The sequence below is a fragment of the Anabrus simplex genome, chromosome 6 (genome assembly GCF_040414725.1).
Source record: "Anabrus simplex isolate iqAnaSimp1 chromosome 6, ASM4041472v1, whole genome shotgun sequence".
Classification (NCBI taxonomy): Eukaryota; Metazoa; Arthropoda; class Insecta; order Orthoptera; family Tettigoniidae; genus Anabrus; species Anabrus simplex.
In genome coordinates, this window is record NC_090270.1 from 121,960,001 (window position 1) to 121,981,950 (window position 21,950).

A 21,950-nucleotide genomic window follows, 5' to 3' on the forward strand; every position below is an offset into this window, starting at 1 on the left:
AGGGACTGGACTTCTTAGGCTTAAGTGAAGTAATATTTTATTTTGTGGGAATCAAGTTAGTTACAGTACCTCTAGAGTGAGTGTTAACCGCTTCTTCGTGACCTCGAGGGAAAATGCAATTTTTTCTCCTTTCTATGCTACGGGTCACATAAACTTCCAAGAGATGAAACCTCGTTTTTATGCTGATGTTACTGACGTAGTGCTGGAGACGAAACAAATAAAGGAATTTATTGAAAGTTTTAGCACTAATTTACTTTAATACATTTCATATACTGTGTTCCTATAAACATGCTTATCACTTGAAATAAAACTGTACAGTGTTGCTTTCCAAGATCAAATGTCCTTACCATGCGCTGTTTACGACCTTTCCAAGAAAAACAGTTCCTCATTTCCATGCATCATGGATTTCGTCAACCAAGTGGACACGGCGGCTAGGCAGGTTGTTTATCTTGCTAGCATAGAAACTTTGAATTATTAAATCAGACAGCCCTGGGAGTGTTGCAGCTCAGCAAGCAAGCGGTGAACATTGCTCTAAATACGTGAAACGAATCTATTTCTGTTTCGAGAGAGCTGATGCTTTCCTTTCCTAGGACAGCCATAGTTCTTCCCCCTTTCAAACGAGTTTCGTTACTTGGCAGTCCGTAGGGTTTCACTACTAACAGATGAAACCACGAGGCAACAGACGAAACTGACATTCTTTCCACGTATCTCTGTTTGTTACGTACTCATTTCCATATCTCTTATACGATCCCCTTTGACTAATTCTGTTGACCTCTTCCGAATGAAGTTTGAAAGGTCTGAGAATGTTTTCATTTTTCCAAACACATCGTCCTTTTTCTGCATCTGACATCCTTATTCTTGGATGAATGAGTCCAAACGTATTTTTCCCCTGCTCGTTTTTAATTTTACGAGCGGTTAGTAATCTCTTACAAGACAACGACCACCGCTATTTTGGAAACAGGTAACGGTATAGAATACATATCTTTAGAGTTCCTGAAACAATGGGGTAAAGGATCAGTGTGATTTACCCATCGTAATTTCACCACTACTACACTTTTATAATATGAAAATAATTCATTCATCATCATCATCATCATCATCATGTTCTTTCATATGGCAGGTCTTCACATGGCAGCTCTCCACGTAATCCTGTCTCTTGCCACCCTCCTTGTTTCCTCATATTTGTATTCTATCCTCATACTGTCCAGCATCTGATATTTTCTCCGTCCTCTTTATCTTTTTCCATTTACCGTTCCTTGTATAGCATCTATAAGCAAGCAATCTCTCCTCATCCAATGACCAATCCAGTTGTGCTTTTTCTTCTTGATTACTTTCAATATATTTCACTTTTCCCCAACTCTTCTGAAGACTTCTTCATTTGTTACTTTTTCTATACATTGCATACTTTCCATTATCCTCCAAATCCACATCTCAAATGCTTCCATTCTTCCTTCGTCCTCTTTTCTCAGTGACAATGCCTCAGCTCCATACAGTGCCACACTCCATACAAAGCACTTCACGAATCGCTTCCTCAAGTCTCTATCTCTATAATAATAAATTGTGTGGCCTTAACTACAGCATGTAGGCAGTTAGATTTGATGCAATTTCGGCTTCTTACGCGTCAGTTCTGGTGTTCTGTTTCACTCTTACCAAACTGTAGAGAAACTGGAACTCTAGTGAGCGTTTACTGGTAAGGTTACTTTTGTCGGGTAAACACTGATTGTGTCACATCTTGACATCATATGACACGGAGTGCTGAATGTGGACCATTTCCCGCCCTACAAACTTCTGACTATCTTTGTCGGGTATGAATCCGAAATCTTGGGCTGCAGAGACGGACTCTCTGCCGATATCCTTAAGGAGAGCTTCGAGGCCGACAGCAGGAGCTTCAGATGATATAACGTATGACTTTACGTCGCACCGGCACAGGCTGGTCTTATGGCGATGATGGGGTAGGAAAGGGCTAGGAGTGGGAAGGAAGCCCCGCAATGCCGGCATTTACCTGGTGTGAGAATGGGAAACAACGGAAAATCATCTGCAGGGTTGTCGACAGGGAGGTTCGAATCCACTATCTTCCGAATGCAAGCTGATAGCTACGCGACACAAACCCCGCTGCCACTTGCTCGGTCAGGAGTTTTTAATCTAGACAGAAGTTCTGATAACACATGGACCGTTTCGGCGGTATTCATAAATTTGATGTTGCTGGTCTATGTAAATAAATTATTATTTCAACACCATCGTCCTATGTTTATGTGGGATCGGATGAGCAGTCTTCGTTTCAGATAATCTTCCTGCTGCCATTTACTCAAACTGTTGACAATCCCACCCAAAGTCCCCGGACTTCGAACCCCAGATACTGGGGTTGGTAGTAGAGTGGCTAGACTTCTGCGCCAGAGTGTCTGCTCAAGGCTTAATGTTCCCATCCGACGGACAATAGATGATGGTGATCATTGTGTTAAGAGGAAGTATAACTGGGCAATCATCCTAATTAGAGGGAAGAAGGAAGAGGTCCGACACTTCAAAGAATAAAGTTATCGGAAAAAGAAAGGGGAAAGCCACGAAGGGCGTGAAAAAGAAAGACTCCCCAGGCTTTGCAGACCTAATGTCGTCCGGGTCAGAAGAGATCAAGAGTTGACCAAGGAAGGTCGGATAGGAAAGATTAAATGGGGAATCTGACGCAAGAAAAATGGAAACAATGCCAGACTCAGCCAGGGAAACCAACCCACGCTCTCCAGTTAAAAGCCCCATCAACAGCAGGATATGCCCTCACTCCGTAAGAACACTGCGGAGAGTTTTGGAGTTGAATCCAGCCTTTTGGCACGCAGTCTACTGATTTATAAATTGTATACCATCACCTTTCTTACCTTGTCGGGTTACAATGTCAGACCATTAAAGACTAGACGGCTTAAAAATATGATGGCCATCGCGTGGGTCCTTATGAAAGTAATTAGGAAAATAAGAGGCTTGTTATTTGAAGAGGCTTCAGCGAACCATTGAAGCTAATGAACAGCCGCGCCTGGCTTCTACTACGGCACTAAGTGCGATGGAATGGTTAGCTCTATGTCCTACCGCATCCAGCCCCAGGAACTAAGCTGCTCCTCATTTTTGGTCAGACGGTTGAGGCGCTGGCTTTCTGACCCCAACTTGGCAGGTTCGATCCTGGCTCAGTCCGATGGTATTTGAAGGTGCTCAAATACTGTACATCAGCCTCGTGGCGGTAGATTTACTGGCACGTAAAAGAAATCTTCGGGACTAAATTCGGGCACCTCGGCGTCTCCGAAAACCGTAAAAGTATTAATTGGGATGTAACATTATTATTACATTTTTGGTATGGGCAAAGTGAACCTCGAGGCTATATGCCTCAGAAGTAAATATCTCATTTCTATATCTTTTCACTTCTGACGAGAAATCGAACGCAGTCCTTCCGAGTGAACTCAGCTCGCCTCTACCACCTCGGCCAAGCATATCAAAACCATTTCAGTCTTCACACTTACCAAATTCTGAAGACTGTTTATATCATTATCCACTCCACCTCTCGAAACTTGAAGAAACAGTGGTATAGTACTCGTCACGTAAGGCAAATATCGCTGCCCTCTCTCTTTTTATGGCTCATCACTGCTGCCAACTTGACTAGTTACATATTGAAATCACGAAACATAACCATCAACAAACTAATCTCAATGTAAATATCAATAATCGAAGTTCCCGTACCCTAGTTAATGATCAATCAAGATATTCATAATTAAGTCGGTTTTCAAGATTTATGAGGAATTAAAGAAATACACAGTGTCTCTCACATTCACTCACTTTAATGCTACGTATTTTTGCTTTTATTTTGATATACGCATTACTATAATCGTATTCTTCGGTGTTTGCCGTGTGTAAATAATTCATCTCCCTTCGTGAAATTTGCTATTATTTGTCAGACTGAAGAGAAACCACGCTGTATTAACACACACAAACAAATATATTGTACATATGCTGTAAGTCAATACGAATACACAAAGGCTAAATCAGCAAACCGTACCGAAGTCGTGACAAGACAAAGTTAGGTTAGGTTGATAACGAAATTTCCTTCCATTTGAACTGAACTGATCTTTATAGAGGAGGTAATGCTGCTTTCCTTTTCGGAGGAGTTCTTGCAGATTTTTCTTGCATCTTAGACATCCTAATCGAATTCTATACGGTATTGGACGAAGTAAGTCAATAAGACCTTAATTAACAAAATACTGCATTCGTCATTTCACACCAACTACGTTATTGAATGCATTATTCGAACAAGCCACAATTCTACTTACCTGGTATTACCTAAACATCGCGAACCTACTACGCTCGCGTAGCAGGGGGAGAGGTGATACTCCAACGTGGCGCGTCCCAGGTGGCGGATAGGGGGTTCCTAACCGGGAAATAAAATACCTCTCGGACCAAACATACAACCCCTGTGGGTGGGGGATGCAGACGAAGAATATACCCACGGTATCCCCTTGTAAGAGGCGACTAAAAGGAGCGACCAAGGGATGATTGTATTAGAACCATGAAACTACTTGTGATTAGTACCACCACGCAGGGAACACCATGTGTCGCTTTTACTTGCGCGTAGTACCACTATGTTAGGTACCAAATAGATTTGACCGAGCTCGATAGCTGCAGTCGCTTAAGTGCGGCCAGTATCCAGTATTCGGGAGATAGTGGGTTCGAACCCCACTGTCGGCAGCCCTGAAGATGGTTTTCCGTGGTTTCCCATTTTCACACCAGGCAAATGCCGGAGCTGTACCTTAATTAAGGCCACGACCGCTTCCTTCTCAGACCTAGCCCTTTTCTGTCCCACTGTCGCCATAAGACCTATGTGTCAGTGCGACGTAAAGCCAATAGCAAAGAAAGAAAGAAGCAAATAGATTTGTGATTAATAGCACGCAGGAGCACCGTGCGGTCAGCCCCCCCCCCCCGCCCCCCCCCCACTAAGTGCACTGTCAGCTTTTACAGTACCTGTGATTGGTACCACTGTATGGGCGACACCATGGTTCTGGTTTGCCTATGCTTAGTACCCACTTTATGAGGAACATCACGGGATAGTACGAGTCCCTGTGGTTAGTACACTTATGTGATGAAAACCATAGGTTTGCGTTGCCTGTAAATGGCGCCGCAATGTGCGAAACACCGTAGGTCTGTATTACATGTGCGAATTTCATTACCTGAGAGTAGTACCATAATGTGTGGAATACCGCGAGTCTACGCTAATTTTGATTAGTACCGCACTATGACAAATACCATGGTTTTACTTTCCTACCGATAAGTGCCATTATGAGGGGCCGATGATTTGGATTTTGGACCCGTTTAGACTGCAAGCATCATCGATTCAGTATTGTGCTTTAGAAGCAGTCCCTTGGCCAGTAATACTGTTGTTTTTCGTCAGTTTCTGTGAATGTGAGGCACTGCGGGTCGGATCCACTGGCGTTTTGAATTCTGGTCAGTGGAGGATTTTTGACGTTTAATTTGTCATTACATTTCATCTTATTTCGTACCATTAGGGGCCGATGACTTAGATATTAGGCCTCTTTAAACAACAAGCATCATCATTACCTAAACAGATTTACAGTACCACAGAAAAATAAAATGTGCTTTAATTATTACCGCAAATGTAACACTAGTGTTTTTAACAGTACGGCAGTGGTAATACGTAATTTTCGCAAATCACGAAATAAACCTTAGTGCCAACGTGCCAGATTAATAGTAACTGTAAGACGTCGTATCAGCAAGTAAGGTCCCTAAACTGTATGGTTGGCGACGCTGAATGGAATCCAACAGTTAGAAAAGAACTACCGGGCGATTTGACCGTTCGGTTAGGGGTGCGCAGCTGTGAGCTTGCATCCGGGAGATCGTGGGTTCGAACCCCACTGTCGGCAGCCTTGAAGATGATTTTCCGTGGTTTCTCATTTTCACACCCGGCAAATGCTTGGTCTGTACCTTAAGGCCATGGCCGCTTCCTTCCCACTCCTTGCCCTTTCCTCTCCCATCGTCGCCATGAGACCTATCTATGTCGGTGCAAGCCCCCCCCCCCCCCCCCCCAAAAAAAAAATCTATAAACACTACCTCCAGTATTAACAGTGGGAATGAGTAAGGTGTACCCTGACTGTATAGGCTTACGTGCCAGGGAGTATAGATGTTTGTAGTTGGATGTTGAATGTAAACTGAAGTCTTAAGGATGCATCATCAAGTGCTTCATGTTGTAGAACACGTTCTTCTGCTTGTGTGTGCGTGAAGGTAATGTGTGTTAGAAGTAAAAGCAATCCCCTTTGCTTCTTTTCAGGTATACTTCCTAATTGTCGCGTCTTGGTGAACAAAGGCTAGTGGGGGAGATACAAAGACGGACGGCTATGAGTGCTCGAAATTGTTTGTGTTACAAGAGGACTCGGCCTCTTCTGTCAGTTCGTTACGTCAGCACAGTTTCTACCAATCACAGCCTCGGCTTTGAACTTCCAAGTGCAGCCGCTGCAACTGTAACCTCTCGTCTCCACTTCTCCAGCTGAATAGGTGAGTGAGTTTGCAGGTACTTACATGACAGTTTATACTCGAGATTCTTGTCTGATGCTCTGGGTACGTCCTTGTGCACATCTCATACGCTGAGCAGACAGGCAAAAGATCAAACAAGGTGTTCATCATCATGTCCTTGATTAACATCGGTACTGTGTGCCAGACGACAGTCGGTTCTATTAAAAGAAAGACCCTGCCATCGTCCGTATATATTGTATGGGGAGGGAATTGAAGTCATAACCTTTACTGATTCCGTACCGTACAAATTACAAGTGACCGAGCGAGTTGGCTCGTTTGTTAAGAAGCGAAGCTTTCCCCTCTCTCCTAGCCCTAATTCTTCTTCTGTTAATAATCTCCGATCTCAAAAATTAGATTTCTAACAGCCTAGCGAAGAGGGGGTTTCATGCCTAACACATGGATGACGTTTTTCCTCCATGACAGATCGCTTTTCTCCCGCCAGTATAGGTGATTGACATTTTCCAACGCATCGGCACGTCGCAGGACATAGTTTTCGCCCTGGGACTCTCATGTACTCGCTCTCAAAAAAAAAAAAAAAAAAAACCAGGACAACGGTTCCACTGTATGGGACAGTCACCAGAATTACTTGATTCGAGAACTGTAAAAATTCCGCAGCTCCTCTGGGCAATGATTAATGAATGACAGATGAAATGAAATGATATTGGAGAGTGTTGCTGGAATGAAATATGACAGGGAAAACCGGAGTAACCGGGAAAACCTCTCCCGCCTCCGCTCTGTCCAGCACAAATCTCACATGGAGTGACCGGGATTTGAACACCGAAACTCAGCGGTGAGAGGCCGGTGTGCTGCCGCCTGAGCCACCGAGGCTCCAATAAATTTCCAAATCATTTGCAATTATTTAAGAAAAGATTAGGTAAACAACAGATAGGGAATCTGCAACCTTGGTGACTGCCCTAAATGCAGATCAGTGGTAACTTGAAGATTTGAGACAGTGGGTTCGACCCCACTGCTAGCATCCATGAAGATGGTTTTCCATGGTTTCCCATTTTCACACCAGGCAAATGCTGGTGCTGTACCTTACGTTACGGCCACGGCCGTTTCCTTCCCACTCCCAGCCCTTTCCTATCCCATAGACGCCATGAGACCTAATAATGTATCTCTGTCGGTGCGACGTAAAACAACTTGTGAAAAAGTAAAAGTGATTTAATTAAATCGCTAAGTTGCATCCTGCTTTTAAAAAACAAAGCTATTTGAGACAGTGTGACAGTGACAGCGTCGCCCAGAGGAAGTGTGAATTGAAATGAAACATGTTAGTTCATTCAGTACAGTTTTATTTACAAGCGGCCAATGATAATTACAGTGAGAGGTGAATGGCATCATAGTGAGCATTTGCCACGTAAATAAATAAATAAATAAATAAATGTATTGCGAACTAACTTAGCTGGCTGGTTATCTAGTGTCATGGATTATTATACAGCCCGATCCTATCTTTTCCATACATTTGGTGATTTGGTGTAACTTAGGCCCTAATTGTCTCAAGTGCACTGCAATGGTACCGTTACATTTGGCGTAAGATTCTCTGTTCAATGATATGCATACATCACGAGCAAGGGCGCCCACAGGATAGTTTGTTGTGGGGGGGGGGCGCTAGACCTGGGGGTATGTAGTATTTTTAATATTTTGGAAGATGAATGGCGACTTGTATTCCACGGTAGAGTACCACACACGATATCCCCTACCACTTTTACGTAATACCGATTTTTAAATCGTTTTCTTGAAAGAAAAACACCTGACTATATTACAATTTTTCCTTTTCCTGAGAGTTAGGGTGGGGGGAGGGGGCGCGTCTCCACCTTACCCCCGGGCATGGGCGCCCATGATCACGAGTCAGAATTCACATTCAGAAATGAAACAAATTCAGAAATCCTCACATGTTCGACCGCGCACGAGGTGTAGGAATTGATATGTAGACAGTGAGATAGTCTGTTTGTCATAAGTTTGGTGTAAATTTTCCATATTCACAGTATTTGTATTCTCTATAATGACACGTATATTTAATAGCCAGTCTGTCTTGGAACGAAGCGAGTTGAGAGGATAGGTCGTACCTCCTGAAGAGGGAAGACCCCACCCCAAAGTGTTCTTGTGGTGCTGAATTCATCGTGACCCACATCCTCACAGTGTGCGCCGATCTCTCTGACCTAAGACGGAACCTCTGTCTGCAGGAGACACTCGAACTAATACTAGCCGATGATGGAAATACTGCTGATCTCGTCATTCGCTTTGTGTTTGAAAGTGTATCAATCAAGGGCCACTAAATTTCAAGATTGCAATGTCCTTTTGGTCGTAATAAATCATTAATTCCAATTTCCTCCGTTTAATAAATAGTTTTAAATTTATTTTAATGTTCCCACTTCATTAGTTCAGAGGTGATAATTATCCAGTCATACTTCCTCTTAAAACAACAATCACCACCACAACCAACAGATTCGTTTCAATCGGTCGACCCGTTCACTCATTACGGCGCGACGCTCGGAAGTGTACTGAAGTGCGCGTGATCGAACGCTCAAAGCACGAGGCCCCCGCGGGCAGAGGTTAAATCATCGCGATAAATTTACTGTTGTGACATTTACCTGAGGACCCGAGACCTTGAGTTACCTGGCGAAATCGGAATACCGAATGTATCACTTTTTTTTTTTTTTTTTTCGCTAGTTGCTTTACGTCGCACCGACACAGATAGGTCTTATGGCGACGATGGGACAGGCAAGGGCTAGGAGTGGGAAGGAAGCGACCGTGGCCTTAATTAAGGTACAGTCCCAGCATTTGCCTGATGTGAATATGGCAAACCACGGAAAACCATTTTCAGGGCTGCCGACAGTGGGGTTCGAACGTACTATCTCCCGAATACTGGATACTGGCCGCACTTAAGCGACTGCAGCTATCGAGCTCGGTGTATCACTTTTAGTTTGCTATAAACAGCCTGTGATATGCTGATATTCGTAACGTTAACTTTCCGGAGTATACTAATAATAATAATAATAATAATAATAATAATAATAATGTCAGGCTTCGTAGGTGAATGGTCAGCATAACGGACTTCGTTTCAGGGGTTCCCGTTTTCTAGCCGCGTCTAATAAAATCTTCAAGCTCGAGAACTGAGTATATATGTTTGTATTAACACGCGTGTAGGCCTAGGGTGAACTGTAATAAAACCGACAAACTGCAGGGACTGATTCCTGACTGGAAATGGAGGGGAAAAAGTCCTACGAACATGTGTCCGGAAATGGACGGTGTGCGTGCAACGACAACAAATAGTCCCGGAACACAGTACTTAGCTGAATCGCATTCACGTCACAGCAGATGTTCAAAGTGACCTCCATGAGCTGCAGTGCACGCGTTCAGACGTCGTATCATGGATTGCCTCACTCTTTCGCACGTTTTGGCCTCTCGCCGAATAGGGTCACAGGCGTCGTAGGTAGCAGGAACAAGGCAAGCCCGCGGTTTCGTACCCTCTGAGTAACTGAACATCTGAATGGGCTGGTATAGGAGCCTGTTATAGAGTTTCGAGATGTTCACTCATAGAGTCGGTCAGTGTGTGTATACCAGTGAGCTTGGCAGTCTGATCCCGGTTTAGAAAGCCAAGAATAACGGCCGTGAGGAATCATCGTCCTGATCACACAAAACCTCTTAATCTTCAGGCCTTCGGGCTGAGCAGTGGTCGCTTGGTAGGCCACGGCTCTTCGGAGCTTTGAGCCATGGGGTTTGGTTTGGTTTGGTTTGGTTTGGTTTGGCAAACTGTTATGCTGTAGCATCTTCTGACCCAGTAATCAACCTGAAACTACCTCGATCATCATTTGTAGTTTTCTTGCATCTCTCTGTTGGGAACCTACCAGCCTTCGGACTGAGGACTCAACAGACAAACAAACAAACAAACATACACACTGTATAAGTAACACTACATGAGTCACGCAAAATTGTACTTAACATTCGTTTAGAAAAGACAGTAAGAATGGTATTTGCTTTACGTCCTACTAACTCATTTTTATGGTTTTTGGAGAAGCCGAAGTGCCGGAATTTAGTCCCTCAGGAGTTATTTTACGTGCCAGTAAATGTACCGACACGAGGCTGGCGTATTTGAGCACCTTCAAATACCAACGAACCTGCCAAGTTGGAGTCAAAAGACCAGCGCCTCAACCGTCTGAGCCACTCAGCCCGGCTTAGAAAAGACAAGCATTCATATTTCAATCCTGAGATTACAATTTCTCGACTCATTCCTTTTTATACTAATTTTTAGAGCTAAGAGACAGAACAGCTTTACCCGTTGCTTTTCCAGACTTATCGATTATATCTTGCACTCGTCTCCTGGATGTAGGACAAACCTGCTTTATGCGAACCCCTTAAGAAAACAGCAGAGAAAAAGAGAAGAGTCTAAAATGCATGTGTATTTTTTATTTCTCTTTCTGAACGGCAAGGGAGAGATAAGAAAAACAAATCTAGAAGCTGCCTTGGAGGTCAGTCTTCAGAAGTGTATGTTTGTGTATCTGTCTAGTGTAAAGAAATGCCTTGCCTTCAGGAACTAGCTGTCTGTGTATTATGAATGTTTGTTCTTACGTAGACCCCATTTCTTTCCGAGAGACAGGGCATCAAATAGAACGGTACATTCATTCGCACCTCAGCAAATACGACTCCCCAAGAGTTTCTCAAATATAGGTCACGAGGCAATCAAGATTCCGCGACCCGCACCAAACTCCCAAATTTACTGAAATGGAAAAGTTATTTGTCTGAGGTGATCATATCTATTCGCTTGATGCTTTCTCTGATAAGAGTCTCGAACTAGTGAGGTGGTTGAATGAAGTTTGCGATCTATTTGGAAAATTTGCAGCGTTTGGCTTTAAAATAGAAACGATTAATATGTAATGAATGAAAGAATGTTAATTTATTAATGATATTGGTACTATGTTAATCCCGATAAACTACTTTCACGGTTTTCGGATAATCCGATATGCCGGAATTTCATCCTGTTCGAGTTATTTTGCGAGCCAGTTAAACTACACACAAGAAGCTGACTTATTTGGGCACCTTGAAATACCAGGCGGAGCCGGGATCGAATCCTCCAACTTAAACTCTGAAAGCCAGCGTTTTACCATCTGAGCTACTCCTAATAATAATAATAATAATAATAATAATAATAATAATAATAATAATAACGTTATTGGCTTTACGTCCCACTAGCTACTTTCACGGTTTTCGGAGACGCCGAGGTGACGGAATTTTGTCCTGCGGTAGTTCTTTTAGGTGCCGGTAAAATCTACCGACACGGGGCTGTCGTATTTGAGCACCTTCAAATAGCACCGGATTGACCAAGGGTCGAATCTCCCAACTTGGGCTCAGAAAGTAAGCGCCCGATCTACTCCACCCGACACGATTATTATCTTTATTAACCATTTTCTTCCTTCACATCTTATTTTTCCGCGTAGGCGTAATGATCGCGATCATTGGATAGTATTCCCGCCTTCAGCCCAGTGAAGAAGACACATTTAAGTCAAGGGCGTAGGAACGTGCCGGCTTGTGAAATTAGTCTACAGTAAGTTATTAAAGAGCACTACTGGAATAAAAGAGACTGGTACCTTGCTACATCTTTGCCCAGCAATAATACGGCACAAAGCAGCCAAGATTTTCTCTTGGGATGCCGAAAGGCTTGAAAGATATTATTATTGTTATTATTGTTATTATTATTATTATTATTATTTTATCAACTCTATAAAATAAATAATGTTTTAATTACTTATTGATTATAGAGAAGATGGCTGCTCAGAAACATTTTATAGAAAGTCGGTCCGAACCCCACTGTCGGCAGCCCTGAAGATGGTATTCCCTGGTTTCCCATTTTCACATCAGGCAAATGCTGGGGCTGTAGGCTACTTTAATTAAGGTAACGGCCGCTTCGTTCCCATGCCTTGGCCTTTCCTTTCCTACCCCATCGTTGCAATAAGACCTATCTGTGTAAAAAAAAAAAAAAAAAAAAAAATGGAAACGCCTTACAACACATTGAGCAACTGGGGTAATTCTGTGTCTGTGTGAAGCAGAAGAGTAAAAAATGAACTCGTTACCGGGATTTGAAAACGAATTCTCCTCCCTTGGGACGTGATAGCAGAGTGGCATTGTCACTGGCTTTTCACCAAGGCAGTCGCGGTTCGAAATCCCGGATAATGCACGTGGGGTTTTGAAAATGAAAATTCATGTCTTTGTGGTTCGGATCCCACGTAAAACTGGAGGTCGGTCGTGTGGCTGTGGTTACGATATCAACAGTCATGTAAAACTACAAGCTAGCTTGCTTTCCCCATCGTAGAATCGTCAGTGGATGAAAATCTTTCAAAACACTAAAGGTTAAAGCCTGAACGAAAGGGAAGGATACGTAGGTTTTTTAAAAAGATAATAGCATCAGGGGAGCCTCCGTGGCTCAGACGGCAGCGCGTCGGCCTCTCACCGCTGGATACCGTGGTTCAAATCCCGGTCACTCCATGTGAGATTTGTGCTGGACAAAGCGGAGGCGGGACAGGTTTTTCTCCGGGTACTCCGGTTTTCCCTGTCCTCTTTCATTCCAGCAACACTCTCCATTCTCATTTCATTGCATCTATCATTCATTAATAAATCACTTTGGGAGTGGCGACCCCATCGTACTAACAGCCTATATAGGCTATGCTTCATTCATTACATCCCTGACCTGGTCAATGACTGGAAAACAGGTTGTAGGTTTTCATTTTTCAATAGCATCAGGATTGGAAAAGCAACTGAAATATGAAATCATAAATGTTACCAGATACTGCATTGAGGAAATTCCACATCAGCTTTTATCCCATAAATAATTTAGATCTTAGTAGGAGCTTAAAAATCATGTGACACATCTTTACATTCACATTACATTCAACCTGTAGAAGAATGTGATTAGAAGCCAGAACATATTGATCCAGAGAGATGAGATACCTGAGAAGGGAAAGCCATATCGTGTGTCAGCAGGCTATAATGTGAAATAGGAGAGATGCGTTGTCGCTGTTGCCTTTGTTATGGAGTTACCTGAGATGCACGCATAGCAGAAATACATTCGTGTTTACATGAAAAATAATACTCTTCCCTTAGCTCCACTCACGTTCTTTTTTTTTTTTTTCCATAAATACCGGTATTTCTTTTCGTCACAGTAAAGAAGTAGGTGTGGATCCACTTACAGTCCGCGCAGAACTGTTTAATAACAACAGTTTCAAAATGTAACAACTATGGTTACGATACATATATTCGTCAGTCATCTTAAAAGAGCACCCTGTGTGGTGTCACATTGAGCACCTCACGTACAAGATACCTTATTTTTATAAACATTTTAACGTAAAGAAAGCTTAATCTGTGACAGTACACCGAGCGAGTTTGCTGCACAGTTCGGCCGTGTAACTGTTAGCATACTTTGTTTCTTGTTTTCATCCCAGAGAATTGCTGGGACAGTATCTTGATCGCTTCCTTTCCAGTTCTAATCGTTCCCTATCCCATCGGCACCAAAACTTGGTGTAAGTGCGACGTTATACCACCTAAAAAAGAAAAAGAAAAAACACCAACACGTAGATGCCTTATTTGGCGACACTTCATGGGTGCATCACGTACTGACATTTTTTTAAAAGATCCTTAATTTTCTAAACAATTTAACGCGAAGAAAGCGACAGACATACATGCTATTGACTAGCAGGCTACTAGAATAATATCAGATTTTCAACATTATTTTAAATTATAGCCTACAGGGTGTTTGAGGGGGGATAGCAAATGTTTTGGGAGGAAGTCATATGAACTATTAGCTGATGTACCCGTGCTTCGCTACGGAATTCTAAAGTGTGTACAGAATTCTAGGTTAAGTAGTGTACACGAAGTGGGTAAGATTGTGATGATGATGATGATGATGATTGTTGTTTAAAGGGGCATGACATGTAGGTCATCGGCCCGGGTAAGATTGTATTAAAATGCATAGCTTTTAACATTACCCCAGAAATATGACGAGGAAGTCACCATGCGCCTTTTCTCATGTGAAGTCTGGGTTAGGGAATTTTCGTTGTAATGGCAGGTCCTCTTGCCTATTGTCAGTGACAATCAAGTTGGGGAGTTTTCATTATGATGGCAGACCCACATGCCTACCGCCAGTCACAATGGAGTTCGGCAGTTTTCATTTTAATGGCAGACACTCGCTCTCCCCCTGCTCTTTTACATCCATAGAAAGACTGTCTTTGTGGTTTTCCCATCTGAAATCGATAATCACAATGACGTCAGTAGGAATGTCGTGATTAAAAGAAATGTTATCATATGAAATACTCGATCAAATGAAAAACCGCACATTTTCCACTGCACAATGTAAGGTTTTTGCACGCTAAATATGTTAATAGGTCATTTGTATGTCTTAAATAATGTTTGTAAGGTCGCTCTGTGCGTGCCATACAATCAGCTGCCATTCCACACACATTGCACATAGGAAACATGTTTACATGCCCTCTTGATCTTAAAATAGCCTAGATTACTGCCTCCCGGAATATTTACTTTCCCTCATTAATTACCCTGTACGTACACACTTCCTGACACAAAAACTAAGCGGCCTCTTGTGCAGAAGAATCAGCGTTGACGTTTGTGTACTTCATAATAGCACATTGATACTCGTACATCTTCGTCCGGCTGTTAATCTATGCTTTCTATGGTATATCGGGGCTGCTATCTCACAGTCAATAGCTCCTAATTTTTTTTCTCACGTAGGCTGAATGAGCCTCGAACCAGCCCCCAGATTCAGGTAAAAATTCCTGACCTGTCTTGCGTTTCAGGCAATTTGTAGATAATGTTACCATGTAAAATCGTTCTGAAAGCAAAGAAGTGCATAGGCAGAATGTAGATAATCCTCTTTGTATTAATTAACCAAGAAATTTCTGTGATTATTCATCTCATGGCTCCAAAGACTAATCCGGTATAAGAATACCAAGAATTTTAACAAATCCACAGCTGTCTGACACCACAATTTTATCGTTTTCGTGTTATCACTGTCATTTTATCGCACCTAGATTCACACCTTGTGTTGATATACATTCATCATAATAGCACATACATACATCTTCGTCCGGCCGTTAATTTTCGCTTTCTATATCAGGACTGCTATCTCACCGTCAGTAGCTCGTTATTTGTTCTGACGTAGGTTGAATGAACCCCGAACCAGCCCTCAGATTCAGGTAAACATTCCTGACCTGTCCGAGAATCGAACCCGGGGCTCTGGGTAAGCGGCAAACTCACTGCTCCTACAGCGCGGGGCCAGCAAATGGAAATCACTGGACATCCGTAATTGAAAATCTATGCGTTGATATTACCATTTTGTTGAGTGCAGTTTAACGAATAGGACTGACATTCTGGATTTTTCAATTAAACACCATTCAGTTCTTGGACGTTGGTGATGTTAACATGTTGGTTATTCAGCCCGAAGGCTGGTTTGATCCTCCACAGCTCCACCAAAGGCTATCATAGACAGCCTAGGCGTCACTGAAGAGGCATACTAGGGAAATGAGGAGTGAGGTAGTTTCCCGTTGCTTTCCTCACCGAGCCAGAAGCTGCTATTGCATATCAGTCTGCCAAGCCCACTGAAATGCATACACCAACCGACCCTATGGGCGATATTTCCACACGAATCATAACAGGGACTGGCTGCATAAGGAATGGTATTACTAGCATCGCTCATACCTCGGTCACTTTCATATTGTCAAAGCCAAGGATGAGACTGAGACAGGTCAATGAAAGTAACAAATTGCTCTAGCCCATACCAGAAGACATAGCGCACTGTAACACTACATCTTGCCAGCAAGGACAGCAAATCTTGAGTTCTGCACAGGAACCTCTATGCAAGAAAATAAATGTAGGGAATACATAGCGAAAGTACGGCCCGCGGGTCTGATGCGGCCCACATAAGTCAACTTGTGAGATGCATTCAAGCAACCGGTCCTCATGCCGCTTTTAGTGTAATTGGCAGCCGATTTTCTATGTAAAAAATTTCGTAAAGATACGTTTAGAAACACAACTTTCACAGAGATTTACAAGCAACTGAAAAAGATAATAATAATAATAATAATATTATTATTATTATTATTATTATTTAAATAATAAATTTCGTGTGGCTATTTCTAGCCGAGTGCAGCCCTTGTAAGGCAGACCCTCCGATGAGGGTGGGCGGCATCTGCCATGTGTAGGTAACTGCGTGTTATTGTGGTGGAGGATAGTGTTATGTGTGGTGTGTGAGTTGCAGGGATGTTGGAGACAGCACAAACACCCAGCCCCCGGGCTATGGGAATTAACCAATTAAGGTTAAAATCCCCGACCCGGCCGGGAATCGAACCCGGGACCCTCTGAACCGAAGGCCAGTACGCTGACCATTCAGCCAACGAGTCGGACATTATTATTATTATTATTATTATTATTATTATTATTATTATTATTATTATTATTATTATTATTATTATTAATTGTTACGGGTACGGGGTTACCCGTGGACCAGCAGAGGTGAAATAAGGTGTGGGCTGGAATGGGTCTAACTACAAGTCCGAAAGATGATTTTAAAATTTAAATAAAGGTTATATTTTCAACAGATAAAAAGATTTAACAATTTTTCACTAAGTGAAATAACAATGAATATTCAGGTACAATAATAATTTTACAAGCGAAAACACAAGTTAAGGTATCTTTACAAATTCTGGGCTTCGAGCCCCAATTTGACAATCCTTGAGCTCTCAGCTCACAACCACAAAGTACCAAAGGGCCGAAAACCCCTAATTACATGGAGCACTTGCTCCCGCCTAGTAATATCAAGCCTCCTAGAGGCACCTTTTAAAATACCAGAAAGAGCTGACCGCTCTCAATCTTTCAAGCCTATCCAAGGCAGCAACCAACATTACTATCAACTGTCCTCAAGGCACACCTATCAAGAAACAGGGGTATCTAGTACCCAATCTACTGGGCCTTCGTGGAAAAGGAACAGATTAATTAAATGCCCCCCCCCCCCCAAAAAAATCAAGATGAATGGAGGCGTGTACTTGCACTCCTACATGAAAGCTTGTTAAAACCTGAGGGGCGTGAAGCCGATACACAGGGACTATTCCCATACTATAGAGGTGACTCGTATAAGAAACATAATTTAACACATTAATGAAGAGAAGAAAATCGGTTATGAAAACGTAGTTACCTCAAATCCAAATTGAAGGGGAGCTCGAGAGGGTAAGGCACTCTCTATCCCCGATTTACAGTTAAAGTAATAAGAAAATGTTTACATAAGCCGGCACTAAGTTACATTTTTGAACGGGTAGGATACTTTGAAAAGGTTTCGAACCTTCCCCGGAGGTTAAAATGCTGACCAAGAAAGAAATAAAGATGTTAAAAGGTCATTACCTTTGCTGAAGAGCTGCTGCTCGAAGGAAAAGGCGCAACCCGCCCCCTGCTGTACTTCCATACACTAAGCAAGATGTTGTTGAAGTGGCAACGAGCCATGAAAATCAGCAGTTTTTAAACCCTCATGGAAGATTCGAGACCTTTCATGAATAATTAAGACACACCCACGGGCGTTTATTGGTTCCCCAAAAGTTACAGATCAAAAATTGAGGAAGAAGGACACTATTGGTCCAAAATTAATTAAAGAAATTCGGGATTGGCTAAGTTCAAAACTGGCGGAAAGAAAGATTTATATTGCCAACCTACAAATGAAAGAACGAAATTTAGTTATAGGAAAACTTATGAGTATAAAATATCTTCAAGAAAAATTCCATCACTTCGCACCAGGGTGCATGATCATAGTTTTTGGTAGAGACATCTGTGAGAGAATGTCCACACTTCTTGATAATTAGTAAACAAAAACAATTCGAAATTAACACAGTGACATCTTCTGATAAACGGTTGAATTAATTCAGTTTTAAAGTTCAGAGTTTCAGCTGTAGAGGAGTACTTTAAGGCGGAAAATTCAAATGTGCGGCGTATAGGTGTACCAACCGGTACAATAATAATAATAATAATAATAATAATAATAATAATAATAATAATAATAATAATAATAATAGTTATACGTCCCAGTAAGTACTTTACCGTTTTTTAGAGACGTTGAGATACCGAGCTTTGTCCTGCAGTCTTTTACGTGCTGGTAAATCTACCGGTGCAAGGATGACGTGTTTGAGCCCCTCCAAATGCCACCAGACGAGTCTGGATCGAGCAAACTAGCTTTGGCTCAGAGGGCCAGTGCTGCTACCGTAATCAATTGTGTGATCACCTCAATTTTATTAATATTAGAATACCCCTTACGGTATATTATAAACAATGAGAATCCACCCCCTTTTTTTCAGTCATTCAACCGGATCGGGGATGGAAAGAATGAAGCTCCTACCTCGAGGCGAGGATAGGAGCCGCTGCCGAAGTCTGTCACACTCTTCTGGGGCAATGATTAATGACTGACAGATGAAATGAAATGAAATGATATTGGAGTGTGTTGTTGGGCAGGGGAAAACCGGACTACCCGGAGAAAATCCTGTTCCACCTCTTGTTTTGTGCAGCACAAATCTCACAAGGAGTGACCGGGATTTAAACCACGGAACTCAGCGACCGGCGCGCTGCCGCCTGGGCCACGAAGATTCAGGAGTTACCGTAGTTTTAATGCAAGCGCGTAGGCCCTACATGGTTCAAATATCGCATTGGGCAGAAAGAAGAGAGCTAACCTACAGGCTGCCGGAAGGTCCGTGGGAAAACGTCACACTGATCTACGTGCATACACGAGGAGGAGAACAAATAATGTCATCTATAAGGAAATATCGTAAGATCTGTAATCACGAAGTATTTATCCTGGCTTGACCAAAAATGTTGAAGTTCATTCATTTTACTACTGGTGTATCACATTTTTGAAATGCCCTGTAGTGTGATCCAGATTCAAATGGCTCCCCTTGAGAAAACTCCTGCTAGTTAAGACGGTTGTGTAATGGGCTATGAAATACTGGATGGCTCGCGCAACAAGTACATCTCAGTTAGTCCCCTTGTATCTAGTGGTGCCTCTGGGGGGAGTCTAAGTGACATATCCTCCACAACGAATGTCGAGAAGGTTAGTCAGCGTGACCTTCCTAGAATTCGCGAATATGATCCCTGAAGGACGGGTCATTAGGGTCAATGTCTAGTCCATTTCATAAGCTGTGGTGAGCGCGTAAATTAAATTCTTCATGTTCTCCTGTGCCTTGAATATTAACAATAAACAAATGAAATGGCGTATGGCTTTAAGTGCCAGGATGTGTCCGAGGACTTGGCTCGCCAGATGCAGGTCTTTTAATTTGACGCCCATAGGCGACCTGTGCGCGTCGTTATGAGGATAAAATGATGATGAAGACGACACATACACCCAGTCCCCGTGCCATGGGAATTAACCAATTATGGTTAAAATTCCCGACCGTACCGGGAATCGAACCTGGAGCCCCGGTGACTAAAGGCCAGCACGCTAACCATTTAGCCATGGAGCCGGACGTTAACAATGTTTCCCGTTGGCAATGCTCCACAGGCGTGCAATTATTGCTTGTATTTTCCGTCAGCAGAAGGAATACATAACTGACTGTGGCTTCATTGCTTACAGCGTGAAATATTGGGGTTTGTATCGGTACTATACTGCTAATAATAAGAATTGGCGTCTGACAGTTAAGGTTGGAGGGAGGAGCACTGCACGTGCCATTTCACGATGTTGCCACATTCCAGCATTTCTTTCTACATGCTCTTACCCCTCGCTTCCGGCTCACTTGTTCCTCCTTCATTCTGACCGCTGTGATCTGTTGTAGACTACCTGACCAGGCGGTGTCGTCCCATTTGCGATCACTCTTATACAAACAATCTGGTTCTTATCAGTGACAGTGACAGGTTTGGCAACTCCCAGCAAGACGAGCTGCCCTGAAGTGTTATCTCCATGGCAACCGCAGTCGCCCCACCCTCGTTTCCATGGCAACCACACAGCCACTCCCTTTATCCCGCCTCGGCAGGCAGTAAACGGACCTCCCTCTAAGAAATGTCAGACAGCAACTCTTACTATTAGCAGTATAGCGACGCTGAAGTCTTGTATTTTGATTGCAGGCCACGACTAATTACATCAGCTTTTGAGGGCGTCCATCTCTCTCTCCGCCAACGGCCGTAGCCGTGTTGAAACACCGGATCCCGTGAAATCTCCGAAGTTAAGCAACATTGGGCGTGGTCAGGAGTTGGATGGGTTGCCACGCGCTGTTGGTGGGGGGTAAGGGAATGGAGGAGAGGAAAGGAACTGGCCACCCTACCGCAAGTAAACTCCGGCTCAGGAATACCTCTACGGAGGTACGGACCTGCCTTCGGGCAGAACAACCCCTTACCCTTAACTATCTCTCTCTTCCGTGCAGGTATACCTAACTATTGGAAATGAAAATCCACAGCCTTACTCCAGTCAACCGACCGGGTAAGGAATGGAATAGGTGCAGCCGCCATGTAGCGTCGAGGATGGAAAATAGTGCCAGCTGGCGAAACCTATCGTACTCCTGTGTGCAATGATTATGAATGAGATATGAAAGTATTGTAGATGGTCTGAGTCACGGTCATGGCAGGAACTACTGAATGTTTACGTCCGGTGCTCTGCCAACCGGCTGTCACCAGGTATAGTAGCATTCTTAACATCTACGACTGCTCAGTTAATCAATTCTTAGTGATACAATGGTTCCTTTCGCTCTAACGTCGCTAGCCCCTGAACGATCACCACACACTCCATTCTCAATTATCACTAGTAGTTTTTGTATTATAACACTCACAAATTCTTCTCTAAAATTCATCTTCTCTTGTCGACTTCGTCCGATGATGTTCCCGTTGCTCTCTCCACTGTCCTCCCACGATAAACAATCACTAGCACAGCGTCGCCCGATTGCAATCTTATTTTGAATATGTACGCCCGTCTTGTTGGTGTGCAGCACACGTATGTAATTTGTATAATCTGAAGTTGAGAGACTTCCCATTGTAGAGCGAATTTCGTAAGAAGGAAGTTGACAGATACGGCACGAATAAAACAGCTGAGCTGCATTGCAAAGGTTGAATCAGCTGATTTGAAGGCTTTTGTTTTCAAGTCCTGGTCCACAACTTGAACATATTTTAATCTGTGCATTTTTTCAAGTGATAAAGGAATCATTACTCAAAGCCGACAAAACGAACGAAATTATCTTTCCCTGCAGTGACTAGTATCTTAGCTCTGATGGTGATATTTATTTATTTATTTATTTATTTATTTATTTATTTATTTATTTATTTATTTATTCGTTATGACCAGTTAAAGAGCTCGATTGAACTTGTTAGCTTGATCTGACGACTTCTTCGTCTTCTTCTTCTCCTCCCAAAATCTCTTCATGAATTCATTGTGGTTTTTTTCTGTTCTT

The 21,950-nt window shown here is 42.8% G+C and overlaps 1 protein-coding gene across 1 annotated transcript in view; it reads left to right on the forward strand.

Annotated features, from left to right (window-relative positions):
- LOC136876175 (transmembrane protein 198) overlaps positions 1 to 21,950 on the forward strand; it is an 812,502-nt gene that overhangs the window by 10,776 nt on the left and 779,776 nt on the right. Inside the window, exon 2 of the mRNA XM_068228065.1 lies at positions 6,308 to 6,531. The gene's annotated coding sequence lies outside the window, so the exon portion shown is untranslated. The remainder of the gene's footprint in view (positions 1 to 6,307; positions 6,532 to 21,950) is intronic.